Below are 12,245 nucleotides of genomic sequence, written 5' to 3'. Positions count from 1 at the left end.
GCCCCGCACACGGGGACCTGCGGACAGGAGCCCTCCTGCACCTCCAGCACACAGAGGTCCCGGAGTCCCAGAACGGTTCGGATGGAAGGGACCCCCAGCCCCACCCCTGCCGTGGTCTGACCCCCACGGCCCCCGAATCGGGCTGCCCAGGCCGCACCCAGCCCGGCTCAGAGGGCCCCTCTGCCCTCGGCCCCCACCAGCGAGCGCAGCCCGGGCTGCGTCACAGCGCTGGGGTGCTCCAAAGTCCTGAGCCCCCACCCCAGCTGCGGCCCGGCCCGGCACGCGGCGGCGACGGCACCGCGAGGCACGGAGCTCCGGGCAGGGATGAGGGGGCGGGCGGGGCCGGACCGCACCGCAGTGGGGCGAGCCCCGCTCTGACCTCCGGCGGGACCTCCCCATTGCGGCACGGCCCAGGCAGGCAGCTGTGCGGCGCTCCCCGCCCTGCGAGGCTCTCCGTGCGCTCATCCCGCCGTGCGCGTCCCGCCGGGTTTGCAGGGGGTGACCAAGACGAGCAGGCAAACACTACCGCAGGGTTTGCTCGGCTCTTACCGGTGCGCAAAGCCCGGCCGGCTGAGCCGCTCCCACATCGCCGCTGCCTTCAGCTGCTGTTGACACCTCCACATTCGGTTTCCCGAGGCTTGGCTCTGTTCTGCTGCTCTCGGATGGTTATTTCCTCCCACTCCCGTTGATCATTTACATCGGATTTACCGTTCGGGCTCCCGTCCTGGCAGTGCTCCGGGCTGTGGGCTCAGTGCTGGGCAGCATCCCTGGCCGAGAGGTGCTCTGGTGCTGTTTTCAGGAGGGGTTGCTTAAGAACTACAAAATCGCTCCATGTGTAATGACACGACTGCAAGCACAATGCACTTCCATTTGGCATTTTTTTTCCCCCCAGAGAGCAAATTATTCATTATTAAGTTTCATTTTCACATCCACATTGTTCTGCTGTTGTGGAATACATGCTTTTAATGTTTGAGATTAGTAATTGAAAGAGCTGTATGCAAAATTGTTTTCAGTGCAGCTCCTGAACACAGGCTGCTTTGTAAAGCACCTGAAGGCAGCACCAAGCTCACAGCACCACTGCTATCCAGGCCTGATGCTCTGGGCACAGCCGGGCAGCACCACCTCGGGTGTTCCCAATGCCTGTGGTGACCTTTTGTACGCTGGAGGGTGAGCCGAGGCCCAGCCTCATGCAGCAGCCCCAGCTCCTGACCCGCCATCCTCTCTGCAGGGGACACTGTGGGGTGTCGGTGTGAGGAGCAGGGCCTGCAGGGTGCTCGGATTCCTTCTGTGACTCACAAAGTCCACCTGAAGCAAATAAGCTGCAGGTCTGGCCCAGCGGTGCCCATGTGCTGCCCCAGCTGTGATCGGTCCCATGGGACGGATACAAACACCGCTCCTTCCCTCGGCTTGAGTTGTGGGCACGTGGCTCCGGGTGGTTCTGTCCCTTAGCACAGCTCCTCATTCCTCTCTTCTACAGCAGGTGGCAAACCACATCCATTTCCATGCTGCAAACCAGCCCGTGCCCGTGGGGTCACGCTGCTGCTGGGCACCGTGTGGGCACCTCTGGACATCCGCCCCTGCAGCAAGACACTGCCTGCAGGCACTGGGTGCAGTGTGGGGCAGAGCTGAGCGCTGCAGCACAAAGTGCAGGGGATGGGGAACGGGGTTTTCTCCACCGCTTCCCACTCAGCTGCATTAGGAGAGGAGCGTGGGGCTGCAGCTGCTGCTCCCTCCCCCCAGTGGCAGCTGCCCCCGTCCTCAGGGCTCCACTCCCCTCGGTGGCTGCAGAGGAGTCGGCCCCTGCACAGCTCAGAGGAAAGGAACCAATTGGCCTCGTGCTGTCTGACACCCCCCTGCTTCCCTGGTTGTGATTTTGTGGTGCTACCATCACTCTGAGCCCTCCTCCCTGCTGGAAGCATCAGCACATCCTCCTCGTCTCAGCGCTTTCCAGGAGAATGACAGTTGAGGAGAAGATCAAAGTTCAGTGCACAGGAGAGCGGGGTATTTCTGGAAGGGCTTTGGGCAGGGATTGCTTCCAGCCCAGTGCGTGGCGGTGCAGGGGCTGCCAGCAGGGCCTGACCCGTAGCTGTGCTACAGTGGGCACCCCGTGCTGCCCATGGGCAGTCCTGCAGAGAGCAGTGAGTGATGTGGGCGCCGCTCTGAGAGCTCTGGGACCCCACTGTGGGACGCACAGACGGCATTGCCCTGCTGTCCTCACACCGTAATGCGGAGCAGCGATGGCTCTGTCCTCCTCTCCCATCCACCAACCCACACAGCTCGCTGGGCACGGAGCAGCTCCTTTCCTATGAGGGTCAGAGCCGCTCTGTAGGATGGTAGGGAGGAATGTATTTTAAGCTGGGATGTGGTGGGCTGTTCATTTCTGTCTCCTTACAGGAGAGCTCATCCTATTTATAACAAGGATAGGAAATGTACGAGAGGTTCTGCAGATCTATTGCTTCGAAGAAGGAGACAGGGGAGTGCTTTGCACTTAATGCAAGCTGAGAGTTGGGGCTGACATGTCGTATGGTAAAAGGACCTCTTTGCAGCAGAGCGCAATTGTGAGAACCCAATGCAATCTCGCTGTCCCCTGGTGACTTTGTATTTCAGGGTTGTGCTTCTGCCCTGCCTCGGTGTCATTCTGACTTATCAGTGTCCGGAGCCCTCCTGCCGCCCTGCCCTGAGGGGTAAACACACCGCTCTGCAGCTGCAGCCATTCTGCTCCACGCAGCGTGCAGGCAGTGATGCTCCTGGTTGTGGCTGTGCTGCATTGGGTGCCGCTGTGTCACCTCACAGCATCCCAGGAGAGCTGTGTGCAGCAGTGCAGGGCGCAGTGCTGAGCACCGGGACTCCCACATGGAGCAGTGCTTGCAGTGTGCAGTCTGCAGCAGCAGGGCTGCCCCAGCCCTGCAGTGCCCAATGTGTGCCTGCTGCAAGGCTGCCCCAGCCCTGCAGTGCCCAATGCGTGCCTGCTGCAAGGCCGCTGCCCACGGCACACAGTGCTCTGTGGCTACAGGGGCACCGCTCCTCCTCTTCCTGCGTCCTCATGTATTTTTGGCTCCCAAGTTGTCAGAAGTGATTTGAGCTCAACAGTTTTAAAAACTCGAACTCCAAACAGCTATTTAAAGCCTTGACAGGATACAAGAGTGTATTAAAAGCTTATTTTTAGATCCATTCTCGGTGCGCTCAAAAGCAGTTCAGTCCCCCCCGCTTCCTGCTGGCTGCAAGAGACGAGCTTGCAAGTGTGGCCAGGAGCCTCGGGGCATAGGGTCCTGGGGTCCTGCCCCCCCACAGCCCCACAGCCCCACAGCCCTGTCACCTCCCCTCCAAGCTCCCGTGCCCGGGGTCCCAGCATCACCCCCACGCAGCGCTCTGCAGGAGGCAGAGGGAGCACGGCACGCCGGTGTCACAGCCCTGTGGGGCACAGCAGCACCTGGGAAAGCACTGTGCTCCGTACTGGGAGCGCTGGAAGTTTGCTGTCGGAAACCAACAGTTTGGGTGCAGCTGGGGTGGGCACAGCCCCCATTACCCCGGCTCTGATGCCCCACGTTGCAGCGCGTGGCTCCGTGGTTCTGTCTGGTGTGAGGCAACACGGGTTTGTTTCGGAGAGCTTTGGGACCTGCCAGCTTTCCAAGTTCTTCTGATTAATGTAGAAATTAATGAGCGTGCCGCAGATTTTAAAAGATCTGTTAATTAGCAGATGATGATGTTCGGTTTCCCAATGCTTTGGAGTGGGGGGGGGGATTTCTGAGCACACTTCTGCCCTCCGTGTGTTTGTCACTGCAAAGCCCTCGTGCAGACGGTCAGCTCTCCCGGGATCTCCATGGCCTCGGAGGTTTTATTCCCCACAGTGGGTGACAACGGTTCAGATCTGGGATATTTTTCGGCCTGTGCTTAATTAGTCATAATTCAGAGGTTTCCATCAGTCACATACTGCACATGCTTAAGTGATAATGAGGCATTTCCATGCTGAATCACCACCTAATGGTTCACGACGATGATTTTGTTATTAAATCCTCAACCCCTGGCTCCAGAGAGCAGCCCTGGGAGCAGCCTGTTTGCTAATATGGGGAGACAGCGGAATGCGAGCAGAAAATATTATGAACTCGTCATGGGAGCGCTGACATATTGATGTGGCACCTGCACCTGCCTAAGGGCTTTCCAAAAAGCGCTGAGGAGCGGGGCTGACAGATTGGTGATTTTCAAATCCAGGCTGCTCTGCTCGCTCAGTGCGGCCAGCTGAGCTCTGCGCCCCTGTGAGCAGCTCAGGGGGCCGTGTGCTGTGCTTCCAGGCACGTGCGACCCCCCCGGCTGCAGGAGGAAGCGGTGCCCCCGACCCTCTCCTGCAGCTCTGAGCAGCCCCAGCAGCTCCGTGGGGCTCAGCAGAGCGATGCTGCGGCGCAGCGAGCGGAGTGCTGCCCATAGAGGTGAGGGGCTTTAAAAAGGCCAGAGGCTCTGTTCACGTGTAGCAGCGCCGCTGCTTCTGCTCGAGGAAGCGCCTCCCCAGGGAATGAGGGAAGTGGTGCGTTTAGAGGGTTTCCAGCAAGAAATTGGAGAATTGCCTCCCCGCGGGGCAGTGCAAAGCACGCTGTTAGTGGTTGTGTTTATTCATGAGCAAAGCGGCCGCAGAGCAGCCACCGTGTGCAGAGCACGGGGTTTTTCCACCTGTTTGCCTCCGCTTTGCCCACGTCGGCTCCATCCTCTCCATAGGGGGAAACGGGGTCAGCGAAGGTGAGGAGATTCCCAGCAGCACTGGGCCCGGGCAGCAGCCACTGCGTGTCCTGGCAGCGTCAGAAGCCGTGTGGGTTTGGAGCCCGCAGGGACGGGCGTGCAGAGGGAGCGGTGCTGGGAGCAGAGCTGCTGCCTGGGCACGGTGCTGCATGGACACACGGCGCAGCAATGGAGTGCTCCTGGGTTGTGGCTGTCAGCCCAAGCAGCACGGTCTGGCACACAGCACCTCTGAGCGCCGGTGGGCTCCGTGCAGGGCGCAGCATGGCTCGCACTGCGTGCCCCCATGGGACCCTTTGGCACACACGTGGCTGAGCTGAGTGCCATGCTCGCTCCCTGCCTGAGCTCTGCTGCTTGGCCCAGCATGCGGCCACCAGGCTGGGCCCAGGGTGAGCCAGCAGCAGTCAGATCTGCACCAGGGATCATCTCCCATGGGCAGAAGTACTGTTTTAAAGGCTCGCACACGGCTGCAATCTCTCCAGCATCCAGCAGAGAGGTTTCACCTCCATACACAACACAGCTCAGCCCTCAGTGCTGAGCTGGCAATAGCAGCAGGTAACGAGGACATTAAGGCTCCAGCAGTGTGCCAGGACAGCTTCTCCTGCTGCACACAGCATGGCAGTGCAGCCCCTCACCAGCTGTACCTCATCCTGTGGGTTCGGCCCCTTGGTGCTGCTTTGTGCCGATTGCAGACAGGTGGTGCTGGGGGCAGGAGCTGGGCTGTGTCCTGCACCACCTGTACCCTCCTCTGCAGTGCTGAGAGCCCCAGCACGTCAGGGTGCTGCAGTCTGACAGCAGCAGAGCTGTGGGAAGCGCTGTTCCCAGGGACCCCATGGCTGTGCCACAGAGCTGTGCCCAACACAGGTAGGGCAATGCCAGCACCATGGCTGCAGCGCTCAGCACCCAGGCAGGCCCCACACCTGCTGCTGCCCTGTGCTAATGGCACACAGCCTTCACCTGGCAGCTGGCCCTGCCCTCTTAGAGCTGTTGCCAGCTTACAGCCCCTCAGAGTGAGCTGTGCCTTACTAAAGTGTGTGCTGCCCGTAGTAGCCAGGTAGGCAGTGGCTTGGCTTGTGCTCTTAGGGCTATTTTCTTGTTTGGAGCTGTTTGTTGGCACCACCAGTGCTCCGGCTGCTGGGGACCCTCTGCTAACCATCAGGAGCTGCACGCAGCATTGCTGCCAGGTGAGTCTGTGGGTGCTGCTGCTGAAATAAGCAGCCTGGAGGATGTGAGGCAGTGGGCTTATCTTCTCTAAGGAGTTTTCCTGCCCTGAGCACGTACCGCTCTGTCGCTGCCCGGTGCCTCTTAGTAGCATCCTGACAGTGGGATTCAGGGAGTGGTGAGGGTGCTGCTGGTGGCTCCCGTTCTCAGCTCTGCAGTGAAATGTGCAGATGTAGTGAGAAGGTGTTTGCAGGAGCAAGATGTGCTTGCTCACTCTGAACCCTCACGTGCTTCTATTGCAAAACAGTGCCGGATTGAGGCAGGCTTGGAAAGTGGGTCAGGCACTCGTCTGCAGCACTGCCCGCTGCCTGCACAGAGCAGCAAGCAGCGCCGTGCCGGAGCTGCCCACCCCCAACAAGGTGCCCCCAGGGCTGCCTGGTGCCCGGTGTGCAACTCCCAGCTGGCTGCTATGGCAGTGGGATGGCTGCTCAGGTGTGTGGTCCCAGCACTGCAGCACGGGGTGCAGTGAGCAGGAAAGGGCATCCGGCTCATGAAAATGAGGTGTCAGCAATTAGCCACGTTTTAATGGGATTAAAAGATGTGCTGCTGCTTGCAGCGCCAGCACAACCCGTGTGCAATCCCAAAGGGTGGTGTGGGGACACTGCTCCCTGCTGTGTGGGGCTGGTGATGCACTGCCCCTGGGATGGGTTGGGGCTGCAGCCCTCACTGTGCTCTCGTAGGGCTGCTGTGATGATAGGAGCTGCGATGGCTCCTCTGTGTGAGCCCTCAGTCTGTGCATACGCCTGTGCCTCTGTTAATTATAACTCGTTAGCCTTTAAGCTGCCAATGGGAATCAGTTCTACAGCAACACAAGCCTACCTCCCACCAGGCAAACAGAAGCCAGCCCTGTGCTTCTCGGAGGGAGAGTGGGTTTCTGGGTGCTGCCACCTGTTGTGTCTGTGTGCCGTGGGGAGGCTCCGGCCGGCGGTGCTTTGCATCCATCTGCTGACAGCAACAAACAGCAGAACTGCAGCCTGATCACAGTGTGGATTTCAAAGAACAAATACCTGGAGGTTGCTGGCCCCGTGTGCTCGGGGACCAGGTCTGTCTCCCCGCGATGCACAGCCCTGTGTCAGAGGTTGGAATGTGTGGGAGCTCCTGGGCACAGCTGGTGCTGTGGGGCAGAGCTGTGGCCATGGGCTCTGCAGGGGGTGCAGTGCCCACAGCAGTTGTCAGCTGTGTGTGGTGCTGGTGTGTGAGATGCAGAGCTGTGATGTACCAGCACAGCGTTCCCCAAATAGAGGAGCTATTAATAGCTGGGTGAGGAGCTTGGGGATGGGCGAGCCGGCTCTGTGTGGCTGGGTCCTGCACTGGCTGCTCCTGTGCTGAGCGGGGCTCCCTCTGCACCCTTCTGGCAGCAGGACATGGGGCCCTGTGGTCATGGTGCCCTACGGCCCCTGTGCTCTGCCCCATATCTGGTGCAGCAGGCAGTCCTATGCATTGCTGCTGGCTTTGCGCTCACTTTTTGTACCAGTTTGGGGTCAGGTGTGCCCTGGGAAGAAGCAGCAGTGACGGGGACGGTGCAGTGGGGACGGTGCCCGAGCCCTGGGCTGGCAGCAGGGCTGTGTGGGCAGGCTGGGGAGGTGTGGCGGTGGGAGCCTGGCAGGCTGCAGCTCCACCATGAGCTGTTCCCAAATGCGGTTCCCCAAGTGGTGCTCAGGAAGAGCCGTGCTGCTGCCATCTGCTCAGAGCCTGAACCCTGGCACAGAACTGGAGCTCTCCTGAGCAGCTCCTGCTACGTCTCCACATACAGAGCCGTCCCTGGGGAGGGCGGGCTGTGTAGCAGTGCTGACCCGTTCCTTGTTAGCCTCCGTAAAACTGCTGCATTAGCATTGTCCCGGCTGGCTGTGTCTCTTTGGAAATACCTATTAATAAAGGCTGGCTCATAGCTACGGGGGTGCCTGCTCTGCTCTGGAGGTGCTGTGGCAACCAGACAATAACACACGCAGTGCAAGTCACATCCAAGCTGTTTCCTCCTCCTTCCACTCTTTGTGCAAAACAACGACGCTGAGCTGCAGAGCAGGAGCTGTGCCCTCACTGCGTACCCGTGGGCTGCAGCCGCCGTCCTCACGGGTGGGAGGACACGGCGCTGCTCCTCTGCCCTGCCGCCAGGGCTGGGACGGGGCTCAGGCCCTGGGGAGGAAGCAGTGCCCGGCGTGTTGCAAATGGGCTGCGTTACTGCAGATGACTGCAGGCGGAGGCACAGCTCGGTGACGCCGACCACAGCGTCTGCATCTCCCAGAAAACCCATCTGTGGGAGCCGCCACTGCACCGTAGTGGGGGTGGGACCCGGTGAGCCCCGGGGGCTGCGCTCCCCCTTTGATGCACAAAGCATCCCTGCCACGCGGCCGTGCTGTGCTGGCGCTGCGCGTGCAGCCACGGCGTGTGTGGAACACGTAGCAGGAATGCGTAATGAGATGAGATCTGACAGCCCATCTTCCCGGGAACGTCGCCGTGATCTGTAACAACACACCCAGCCAGCTGGAATCGCTGCCCCGCTGCCGTGTGCCTTGCACGGCCTCAGCCCGTGAGGTGGCTGTGGGGCTCTGTGGGGCTGTGCCCCATGGCAGGGGAGCGCCGCCCTGCTGGCACGCTCTGTGCTCCGGCACGCCGCTGTTCCAGCCGCAGGCAGTTGGGTCTTTTGGGGGTTTTTGTTGCCGTGGGGCCGTTTGGCAGAGCACCAAACCAATGCGCAGAGCCTGCATGGGTGCTGCTGGGACGAGCTGCTCCCTTCCTCCTGCCTGCAGTGCAGAGCTGCCCCGGCAGAGACCCCGGGCACACACAGCACTGTGCAGCCCGTGCCGCTGTGCCCCGGTGTGAGAGCCTCCCTCCGTGCCTAATTAATTTCTAATAACGTGCGGCATGCTTGTTCAAGAAAAAAAAAAAGTAAATTAATTTGTAAACCATTTGTGCTGTTTTATCTGTCACTTAAGCTGCTGGGATTTGTGATTTCAGTGCATTACATCAGTTAATCAAAATTCTCTTCCAGCAACAGTTTTAATTAAACCCACTTTTGCTTTTTTTTTTTTTTTTTGCTAACTCAGTGCTGAAGGCTGCTAATAAGATCATGATTTCTTTTTGTCGTGCGTTCACCGCTCCGTTCTCAGGGCTGCAGCAGGGAGCTGTGCAGGCAGTGGGGCAGCACTGTGTGCTGTGTCCCATTGCATCCTGCGTGGGCTCAGTGCTGGAACGGCAGTGCTGCTGCTCAGTGACGCCTCCAGCACTGTAACCTGGGGTTTGTGACCCCCCGGAGCTGTGCCCGCTGTGCGGGGTGCTGCCCTGGCCTGGTGCGTGGATGCTCACCTCGCAGTGTGGCTGTGCTGCTCTACCCAGCAGTAAAGCATCGGTGCTTCAGTGACATCAAAACGTCCCCACTGCTGATTGGCAGCTTCTGAGTGGCAGTTTTTGTGGCCTTTTCTTTGATTTACAGTTGGGGTACCCTGTGGGTGCAGGGGGTGCATGGCTCTGTGCCAGCAGTGCTCCCATGTAGGTGGCTGCAGCCTGGGCTGGGTTGGCCCATCCCTCCCCTCCATGTCTGCTGCTGCCAGCCACTCTCCCCCTCCATCCCAAGTACCCACTGCAGGAAGGCCCTGCAAGCATCACTGCCCACATTCCAGGGCCCGGCTGTGCTGTGTTCTCATGCTGCAGGCACAGGGATGCCCCCAGAGCCCCCTCAGCCCTCCATCTGCTTCCTGGCAGGCCCAGGGCCAACCGGCTATGGTGGGGATGTTGTTCCGGGTGCAGGCATTGCACGCAGCATGCAAAGCACTGGCACAGTAGAATGATGCCCTGTAGGTGCCCAAACCTCACGGAGCCCTGCCATCGCAGCCTTCCTATTGTAGGCACGGCTCCTTCTCTCTCAGCTGAGTTTCTATATCTGTCCCCACACCGAGCAGCTCCGCAGTGATTGGCACCTGCTGCGCCGTGCAGTTCGGCAGCAATCTCTGCTCTGACAACTTGCTAACGCGCTTCCCCGGCAGCAGCCAATGCGCGGCTCTGACAGCCCCTGCTAAATTAACGCATGGAAATGCGGTCCCGAGCGCCGCTCCGACCCCACGGCCGCCTTTCTGTGGCAGAGATGAGCTAAATAAAGCACCTCCCTGTGCATGGCACGCTGCCTCTGTGCCGTCTCGGTGCGCTCGCAGCGTTGCGGTGCTGTGATCAGCCCCGTGCCAACCCCAGCACTGCAGCCATGCAGCTGTGTCTGCCCCTTCTGCTTACCTCACACACCCCATCCCAAACCAAACTCCTCTCCTCTGTGCTCGTTGGCTTTTAGGATGCGTTGTAATGAGCCAAGGGCTGGGCTTGTGGTGGTGCTGGGCTGCCCCAGCCCTGCTGCTCGCTGTGTGCTCAGAGAAGGGCCCAATGGCATCATCAGGACCTTAACTGAGGAAATGGAGGGATCCTGACACGATGACCGGCTCATTGCTCTGCTGTGCTGGAGAGGCAGTTGTGCCATTTGCTGGAGTCAGTTGGAACAGAGAGACGGTGCTGAGGTTTGTGGCATCACGGCAGCCTGGTGGGCTCAGCGCGTGCAGCAAACCAGCAGGTGTGGCATTCAGCTCACCCGTATGGCTGCCAGGCGAAGCTGCCTGCCTTCAGCCTGCCTTCAGCCCGCGCTCTCCGTGCTGTTCCTCTGTGCAGGAGTTCCCACTCTTTCTGGATTCACGCTGTTATGAACAGAGCAGCTTAAGAACAAATCCACGCTGTAAGAAGAGAATTGGCATTGGAATAGCAGAGCTCCGGATGGCTGTATGGCACTGGGTGGGGGCAGCTCTATGATACCCCCGTGTTGGCTTTGTTCTGTGCTGTGCTCGCAGCCACGGCTGTGGGTGCAGCTGCTGAGCGCCTGGAATGCACCAAATGTGAAGTTAGAGGGTTGCTTGATGTTTAGCTTGGCACTAAATAATAACAATCTGTGGTGTGCTGCATGGTGCATCCCTGTATAGCATTTCCCTTGGAGCAAGGAGGCACTGTGCTATGGATGCTCTCATGCCGCTGCCATCCCAAATCCCCTCGGCTCCTGGTTCTCCCCTCGGGTGCAGCTGTGCAGGGACACTCAGACCCTCACGGGAGTGCTGGGTGCTGCTTTCCCTTCGCTTCCCCCAGAGCTGGGCAGGCAGGAGCACCGCCTGCAGTCAGGAGTCCCCAACATGTGTGAGGTGAGCAGGGAAAACCGTGGCTCTGTGTGGGGGGATTCCTGCCCCGTGTCCCCATGTGACCCCCACAGCTGAGCCATCACAGGACTTCATGTGTCTGCAGGAGGTGCTAACGCTGTGCGCATCGGGGCAGCCAAGACGTGCTGGCTGCTGGCACAAGGGATCGGTGCTCTGGGGAAGCATCTGCTACAGTGTGCTTCCATCTTTTTTAAGAGCAATTTAGAGGGAAACCAACCCTTGCTGCTGAAGCTGTGTGTTATGTAAATGCTGGCGGGGTGAGCTCGAACACACTCATTTGGAGCAGCACACGGCCAGGCAGAGGGGAGCAGAGGGGAGCTGGCAGTGGGCCGGGTTGGGACGGACCCCCTGTGCCAGGAGCAGTTCCGCATTGCCGTGCGCAGTGCCAATGCAGCCGTGTGCCAGGAGTGGTGGTGGGGAGGGCTGAGCACACAGCTCTACTTCTGTGCCTCTGCTGCAGGGGGGTCCCTGTGAGCAGGAGGGGGTGTGGGAAAGACCCACAGTAACCTCCCCATGTCAGACAGCCATGGAGCAAAGGATCTGCGTCCTGGGGAAAAACCACTGCTCCCGCTGCCCTCGGCTGTACGGTGCTATTGGGAGCAATAGCATTTAGTAGAAAATTCCCTTTCAAATGCAATTGATTTGGGTTCCCCCGCGGTCCAGGTTTCAATGCACAGCCGGCTGCTGGAAACGCTCTCCTTGAGACAGAAAATCTATGGGAAGGCGGGCAGTCTGATGAAGTATTCATGGAGGTTTTTACCATCAGCTTTCACCTGCAAAAAAAAAAAAAAAAAAAAAAAGGGGGAAAAAAAGGCAATCTTTATTTTTAGTGAGCTCTGAGTAGGGCTGGAATAGAGGGAAAATGCTCCTTCACATCCAGCAGTGTGGTCAGTGCCCCCCAGGCAGGGAGGAAGGCAGCAGTGGGATGGGGGTGCACGAATGTTGGTGCTGGGATTGGGGGTCCGGCCGTGCTACGGTGGTCGGGGTGGCTCTGTGCAGTGTGTGGGTTATTCTGACACTGCTGGGATCCCTGGCAGCTCTGGCCCAGGGCAGTGGAAGTGCTGTCACCCGTGCCAGTTTTTGGCTGTACATATTTGGGTTTACCCTTTGGTGATGGTTGGG

The sequence above is a fragment of the Gallus gallus genome, chromosome 10 (genome assembly GCF_016699485.2).
Source record: "Gallus gallus isolate bGalGal1 chromosome 10, bGalGal1.mat.broiler.GRCg7b, whole genome shotgun sequence".
NCBI classification, from domain to species: domain Eukaryota; kingdom Metazoa; phylum Chordata; class Aves; order Galliformes; family Phasianidae; genus Gallus; species Gallus gallus.
Note: the sequence above shows the minus strand (reverse complement) of the source record.